This window comes from Oncorhynchus gorbuscha, linkage group LG09 (assembly GCF_021184085.1).
Source record: "Oncorhynchus gorbuscha isolate QuinsamMale2020 ecotype Even-year linkage group LG09, OgorEven_v1.0, whole genome shotgun sequence".
NCBI classification, from domain to species: Eukaryota; Metazoa; Chordata; class Actinopteri; order Salmoniformes; family Salmonidae; genus Oncorhynchus; species Oncorhynchus gorbuscha.
In genome coordinates this window covers 37,693,221-37,701,663 of record NC_060181.1, presented here as the reverse complement: position 1 = coordinate 37,701,663, position 8,443 = coordinate 37,693,221, and the positions used below count along the sequence as shown (strand labels likewise).

General features: G+C 42.4%; 1 long non-coding RNA gene across 1 annotated transcript; it reads left to right on the top strand.

The window, feature by feature from the left end:
• The first annotated feature begins 6,417 nt into the window (after nucleotides 1-6,417).
• On the top strand, nucleotides 6,418-8,368 carry LOC124043510. Its single transcript, XR_006840334.1, has 3 exons — nucleotides 6,418-6,714; nucleotides 6,910-8,039; nucleotides 8,223-8,368. It is a non-coding gene; the product is annotated as an uncharacterized LOC124043510 (long non-coding RNA).
• The last annotated feature ends 75 nt before the right edge of the window (nucleotides 8,369-8,443 follow it).

The window sequence follows — 8,443 nt, the reverse complement described above, 5'->3', positions numbered from 1 at the left end:
CTTTCAGCTTTAGTATGAAAATCGACAAGGATAAGATCATCATCCTTCAAGGTCAAATCAACTTAGTGATAAATGTTGTCATGTTCCCACACAAGAGCCACAAAGAGGAGCATTATTGTGGCAGAATACAATGAGTTTGTTTAAGTTCAACATCAGTTGACTTATATATATATATATATACAGTGGGGCAAAACAGTATTTAGTCAGCCACCAATTGTGCAAGTTCTCCCACTTAAAAATATGAGAGAGGCCTGTAATTTTCATCATGTGTGGGGAAAGATAGAGGTTGTGTCAAAGGGCAGTAGGCCGGATTACAACACAGTAGACATGACAGTAATATGTCATATTTTGTTTTATTATTTGTGATAATATAAACATAAGTTATCCCAATCTCTTTTTCAAAGAAGACCAATGACAACCCCTCTTCTTTTGACCCGTCTTTAAAATGATTACATACATTTTTTATAAGATTTGGTTTAGACTAGGTCTAACAGGTAAGTGCTGGGGTTTGACTGTTATATGTTGTTACTTTTTCAGGTCAGGGTTCTAGGGGACATTCTAGTGAAGGTTCTAGTCAGGAAGGAAAACCAACCAGAAGCCGTGATGATACCGATGAGAACCAATGACTGCTACCTGGTGAAGGTCTGTATATCAACCTCCCTCTCTATATTAATTACACCCTTTCAGGTTTGGGTCACCTAAATGAGTAACTAAAATTTGATTTTTTTCATTCAAAAGTAAATATGAATTGGAATTACCGTAATTGTTGGACTATTAAGCGCACCTGAATATAAACCGCACCCACTGAATTATTAAAAAATATGTATTTTGTACATAAATACGCCGCACATGTCTATAAGACGCATGTGCCTACCGGTACATTGAAACAAATGAACTTTACACAGCCTTTAAACGAAACACGGCTTGTAACAAAAAATAAATAGGCTTTAACGAAACACGGCTTGTAACAAAAATTTAAACAGTAGCCTACCAAGCCTCCTCCTGTGCACTGAAACCACTGAAGTCATCTCCTTCGGTGTCGGAGTTGAATAGCCTCAGAATTGCATCTTCCGTTGGATCGTTTTCATTGTCGCTCTCGTCACTTTCATCCGGAGGCAAATACCCCGCTGAGCTCATGCTGCCCCTTCAACACGCAGCAGTCCAGCCTTTCGAAACCCGTTGATGATAGTGGATTTTTTGACAATGCTCCACGCTGTCAGGACCCACTGGCAGAGTTGACCATAAGTTGCTCTTCGCATGCGGCCCGTTTTAGTGAAGGATTTCTCCCCACTTGTCATCCAAGCCTCCCACTGAACACGGAGCGCCACCTTAAATGCACGTTTTACACTGATGTCGAGTGGCTGCAAATAGTTTGGGCCATCTGCTTTTCTTCCCTCTGAAAGGTTTGTTGTCTTTTTGCACTGAGTTAGTTCCTCACGCTGCTGTTTACAAAGTCTTATAATCGACTCATTAAGGCCAAGCTACCATGCAGCAGCTCTATTTCTTTTTCCAACAGCCAGATCGATCGCCTTCAACTTGAAAGCTGCATCATATGCATTTTTTCGTGTCTTTGCCATGATGAGGGTGACAAAATTACTACCGTAATCAGAATGATGGGAAGTTTGAGCGCGCTCGATTTACGTCACATTATGTGACGGTGCTCAGTTTTTTGGCGGCGGCATGAATCTTGCGAAAGCTGGAAAAATCCATAAATTAGCCGCGTCATTGTATAAACCGCGAGGTTCAACGTGTGGGAATAAAGTAGCGGTTTATAGTCCAGCAATTACGGTACAATAAAAGTATATACACTGCTCAAAAAAAATAAAGGGAACACTCCAAGTCAATCACACTTCTGTGAAATCAAACTGTCCACTTAGGAAGCAACACTGATTGACAATAAATTTCACATGCTGTTGTGCAAATGGAATAGACAACAGGTGGAAATTATAGGCAATTAGCAAGACACCCCCAAGGAGTGGTTCTGCAGGTGGTGACCACAGACCACTTCTCAGTTCCTATGCTTCCTGGCTGATGTTTTGGTCACTTTTGAATGCTGGCGGTGCTCTCACTCTAGTGGTAGCATGAGACGGAGTCTACAACCCACACACGTGGCTCAGGTAGTGCAGCTCATCCATGATGGCCCATCAATGCGAGCTGTGGCAAGAAGATTTGCTGTGTCTGTCAGCGTAGTGTTCAGAGTATGGAGGCGCTACCAGGAGACAGGCCAGTACATCAGGAGACGTGGAGGAGGCCAACAACCCAGCAGCAGGACCGCTACCTCTGCCTTTGTGCAAGGAGGAGCAGGAGGAGCACTGCCAGAGCCCTGCAAAATGACCTCAATCAGGCCACAAATGTGCATGTGTCTGCTCAAATGGTCAGAAACAGACTCCATGAGGGTGGTATGAGGGCCCGGCGTCCACAGGTCGTTTGGCATTTGGCAGGACGTTTGGCATTTGCCAGAGAACACCAAGATTGGCAAATTCGCCACTGGCGCCCTGTGCTCTTCACAGATGAATGCAGGTTCACACTGAGCACATGTGACAGTTTGGAGACACCGTGGAGAACGTTCTGCTGCCTGCAACATCCTCCAGCATGACCGGTTTGGCGGTGGGTCAGTCATGGTGTGGGGTGGCATTTCTTTGGGGGGCCGCACAGCCCTCCATGTGCTCGCCAGAGGTAGCCTGACTGCCATTAGGTACCGAGATGAGATCCTCAGACCCCTTGTGAGACCATATGCTGGTGCGGTTGGCCCTGGGTTCCTCCTAATGCAAGACAATGCTAGACCTCATGTGGCTGGAGTGTGTCAACAGTTCCTTCAAGAGGAAGGCATTGATGCTATGGACTGGCCCGCCCGTTCCCCAGACCTGAATCCAATTGAGCACATCTGGGACATCATGTCTCGCTCCATCCACCAACGCCACGTTGCACCACAGACTGTCCAGGAGTTGGTGGATGCTTTAGTCCAGGTCTGGGAGGAGATCCCTCAGGAGACCATCCGCCACCTCATCAGGAGAATGCCCAGGCGTTGTAGGGAGGTCATACAGGCACGTGGAGGCCACACACACTACTGAGCCTCATTTTGACTTGTTTTAACGACATTACATCAAAGTTGGATCAGCCTGTAGTGTGGTTTTCCACTTTAATTCGGAGTGTGACTCCAAATCCAGACCTCCATGGGTTGATCAAATTGATTTCCATTGATCATTTTTGTGTGATTTTGTTGTCAGCACATTCAACTATGTAAAGAAAAAAGTATTTAGTAAGAATATTTAATTCATTCAGATCTAGGATGTGTTATTTTAGTGTTCCCTTTATTTTTTTGAGCAGTGTATATTAAGGCCTCTATTTAATCTCTAGCACAGATGCAGGGGCTCTTTGTGACATATTCATAGTATAAATAGATTGTATGTATACGGGTAGTTTTATACTTTGTGGACTACAGCAGTGGTGTCTAACATCCATCCCACAGGTGGTTTGTGTAAACAAAAGGTGTAAATATTGGGGGGGTGAAACTTACTCAATATCCTTAAAAATGACCTCATTGAAGACCGGATGCGGGCCCCCGTAGTGCAGAGTCAGTGTCGTACATATCCTAATGAGTATCACCATCTTTTTATCTTAAGGGAGCGAGAAGGGCATTCAACTCCAGTGAAAGAACAAGAGACCCAGAACCCTCTGCTGGGAAAGGATGGAGCTAATGTGTGTTTTATGCTGCTTTAAAATAGATTATTGTATCAGCTATCAATAATGTAAACCTAGATACGCTTTCCCCCAAATATGTGATTATTTATATAATTTATATTCTGGATATTTAACTACATGATCCTAATATATCTGTAATGAATACTCAGAGAAAAAGGTGTGGATTCACGCGCAGAGCACGGCAGGTGTTTATTTAGCCTTATAGCAGAAGGCAGGAATCGTGGTCACAGGCTGGCAATGGTCATACACAGGTAGTCAAACAGGCAGGTAAATCCAAACTCTGACTGAAGTCTATAACTGGTTCTCACAAACGAGCTAGGAAAAGGCTAAGTAGAGTCAAACGAACAACACCTCACAAAGGCACAAACAGAATGAACTGAACTAAATAAGGAGCTGATGAGACCAGGTGAGTAACTCACACAGGTAAAATCAATGAACAAAAATGAAAGACAGGGCTACGTTCAATAACACAACGAAACAGAACACAAGGTTGACTAAGAAAATAAATACAGAACCTTACAATATCATACTATTATATTTAACATTCTATTATAATTATCCTATTATATATCCTATGATGTGTATACTACATAAGTATTTGCAAAAGCGTAAGCGTTAGTGTTGTCTTGTAACTGTTTGGTACACCTTCTATCACCAAAGGGATATGTTTACAATATATAATGTAGACATTAGTTTTCCAAATGAAATATCTAAGGGGCATGATGATGAGCGAACACAGATATGAGTTGGCTAAATCACAAACAGACTGGACCACCATGCTAGCATAGTATAGACAAAAAATATAGAACGGAACAAAGAATTTAAGGGAAATTCCATTACCGTGGATTGTTACAATCACTATTACTTTAACTACTGAAGTAGTACGGAAATTAAACAAAAAACGTAGATATAATGGGGTATGGTTTATTTAATGGTTTATCTGATCTTGGGTGTATGTTGCTGATAGCCCTTTTTTATACTTCAACAGAATGGGCTTCTTCGTGGTTATTTTACCACATACATTTAAGGGGATCTGTCGCTACAAAACAGTAGTAAGGCATTTAATTACCCAATAAATTTCATATGAAGGATTTCATATGAGCCTTTGACTCGTACATCAAGTAACAATGCAATAATACCTTCATTTGATTTAGCTAAAAAAACGAGATGGGTTTGTTTCTTCTATCATCTTTTGGTATCTCATATGTAATTCTCAGACTTCTGACCTGATTTCTGTCTTTCAACAATTTCATTAAATGACATTGTGCTGTTCAAATGTGAAAGTAAATCAGATTATTTGGTATTGGTAAATAAATACAGAAAATAAAACATCTTTATTATTATTTTTATAATTGAACCATGAAATAACGTCGTTTTTGGAAACGCACATCCCATATTTTATTTTAGTTCATGCTAGAAATGATCATCCTAGATGACCCTATCATTTTGGATAACTACTATTTAAACACCCCAAATGTTCCTCTCGTCCCACATTTTACCCCTTTACCAATGGTCTGTACCTTGTAGTAAAATCTCCTCCACCCAGGGGCGCTAATGTGTTTTTCTGGGCTCACCATACTGATAAGAATGAGAAAAAGACAACATGGAAGTAGATAGGGATGTTCCTCCATGGTTCCTCACAGATCCTGTTGTTGAGCTAACCTTGGTAGGGAAAAGGGAAGATTGGTCAGAAGTCAGTGATATAGGGAAACGGGTTGGTAATTACATTGGTATACGTTTTTATGCATTTTTACCGCTTTTCACAGATGGATCCAAGGACCCAGACAGTGGGCGCACAGGAGCAGATGTTTACTTTCCATAATTTGATGTGCAAATGTAGAAGATTAACAGATGATCTTTCAGAATACTCAGTTGAACTGTTGGCAATAGTAGTTGCCCTCCAGTGGGTGGAGGACATACAACCTGTCAGAAATAAAGTATGCTCAGATTCCTTGTCTGTATTTAATAGTTTATCATCTGGCAAATCTAATAGGAGTTACCTACTATTGGAGGTTTTCATGTTATTAAGGAGAATTGAGAGACTGGGTGTAGTAGTGAGATTCTGCTGGGTCCCAGCCTTTGCTGGTGTGGAAGGGAATGAAATTGTAGACCAGTTAGCCAAAAGAGCTTTAAAATGAGATATAATTGATTTTAATGTTCCACTGGGTAGAGGTGAGGCCAAATGTAAGATCAAAGCCATTTTGATAGATGTGTAGCAGAAGAGATAGTACTCTGAGCCCAAGGGCCAACATTTATATGCCCTCCAAAGTAAGGTCGGTGGACCAAGATTCAAAGGTCAGATTCAGAAGGAAAAGGTTGTGTTTTCTCAATTGTGCCTAGAACATCATTAAATCTGGTGGGCAAGCACGCAAATGGTTTGTGTCTGGAGTGTATGGTCGCTGAAACGGTGGAGCATGTGTTGTTATATTGTTATAAGTATGTTGAAGAGAGGGAAAGATTTAAGTGTAGTGTCATTGAGGTTGGGGGGGGCGGGTTCGAAGGGATTTGGGGGATGGGGGAGGGTCTATTAGCAGTTAGTATGGGAGTTTTTTGTCCCCTCAGAAGTACTGAGTTAGGTAGGAGGATTTAGAAATGTGGAGCTTATGTTGTAAACCGTGATTGACCACACACTCCAGCACAGTAGGTGGCGGCATGCACCTTTAACGTTTGTTTGCGGCCCGCTATTATATTATAGAAGAAGAAGACGACGACGAAAAACATCAACAACACGGACGTAGAACTGAGAGGAAGGAGGGAGTTTGTTTTGATTTTGAACATTCTTTCCTCGTGGACGAAGCCAAACACTCAAGAGGATGAATAATCACAACACATGTCTAAATTACTGTATTTGAATGCGTTTCTTTCTGAGCGTTTAACGGATGTTTGGGGCAGTTTAGAAAGTGGTAGTTGAGTACCAGATCTCCCGATCTAAACAGGAGAATGAGTGGCTACGAAGACTGCTAGTATGGATCACACCGGAGATAAAACGATGTACATTAGGTTCGTTGCTATGTAGGTATTATTTACTCAATTAATACATTGTTTATGGCTGACTAACATCGATTCACCTATCAACAACTTTTAAGTTCAACTTTCACCATTAAATAGCTAGCTAGTGCTATCTCGAAAACCTTGTACTAGTAGCTACTTAGACATGTCTAAAGGCTTTAGCTAGCTATAACTCAGCTTCTCTCTTATTCCCACCAGACTCCCAGCAGCTGTCTCACCCCGTCTCTGAAGGGGAGGTTGGCCCTAAGCAGCAGCACTGTGGGTCCTCCAGTCTGGGGCAGGAGGAACCAGAGCCCACACAGATTAAAGAGGCACAGGAGGAACTCAAGACCAGCCCTGAGGAAGTGCAACTTCAAGGGCAAGAGGCTAATACGAAATAGTTAATTTCTTGCTGTTTGAAAAGTGAATTCAGATGAAGAGGACCCATTTCAGTCCTTGTTTCTTCCCAAAACTCTGACTGTGGAGAACAGAGAGAGTGACTCAAAACTAGAGGATCGAAAATATTTTGGCACTGTTACCCAGCTAAAGTGTTTCGACATTCCCTCCAGATAATCAAAACAATGCCTCCAGCTACAGCTCAGCCGTAAGCAGCAACTCAGTACGACTTTACAGCAGCGCACCATTGGATCCCGACCCACCAGTGGGAGAACACTGTTCAGAATGTAGCACCACGTCTAATAAATCTCACTGCTGCTGTGACTGCGGCGGAGCATTTGCTCTGAAAGCTGGCCTACATAGACACGTCACTCTTGCAAGGGAGAGACCCAGCGAATGCCCCATCTGCAAAAACTGCTATAATTTCACCTGTCAACTGAAGGCCCATGTCCAACTCTGTCAGCCTGCAAAAACCTGCCGTGCTACAGCTCTTCAGTACAACTAAGAAGAGAATGTACATCAACTACCTCCGAACACAGCAGTGCTGGCCAAAACTAAATGCCGGGCACTGGTTGGACCACATCTAATCATGCCAAAGATACCTGCACAGAGGCAGCTATTCACCAAAGCACCAGCTGTCTGTAGCACCAGTGGTGGTCTGGTTGTTCAAGTCCCATCTGTCTCTGGACAGTACTTCATGCAATTTGTTCCCCAGGTGACGTTACAGACAGCACCCACTGTTACCATAACAGCTTCATCCGTGACCATACCCACCCACAAAATGGGCCGTGCCTATAAAAGGAAGGTCAGTAGCAACACATGCCAAAAATGTGGGCAGTTCAGAACCAAGCAGACTGGGCACAGCCAATGTAAAGGGGCGGCAGGTAGCCTATTGGTTAGAGCATTGGACTAGTAACTGAAAGGCTGCAAGATCGAATCCCCGAGCTGACAAGGTAAAAATCTGTCGTGCTGCCCCTGAACAAGGCAGTTAACCCACTGTTCCTAGGCCGTCATTGAAAATAAGAAGTTCTTAACTGACTTGCCTTGATGCACCAATTTGTAAGTCGCTCTGGATAAGAGCGTCTGCTAAATGACTTAAATGTTAAATAAAGGTAATATATATATATTTTTTAAAGGGACTGTTTACTGCCCACAAGCAGACTTTCTCCAAAGAGTGGCTGGAGACAATGTGCAGGTAGGAGCAGTGAATAACTCTATTTATGTAATTTATTTGTTTTCTCATAACATTAGCACATATGTTTAAACTTTTTTAAAAACCTTTTGTATTGTCCGTGTCTCTTTTTATTGTAGCCTATTGCTGTGTTTTGGCAACTTGGCCAGGCATTTTTTGCAAATG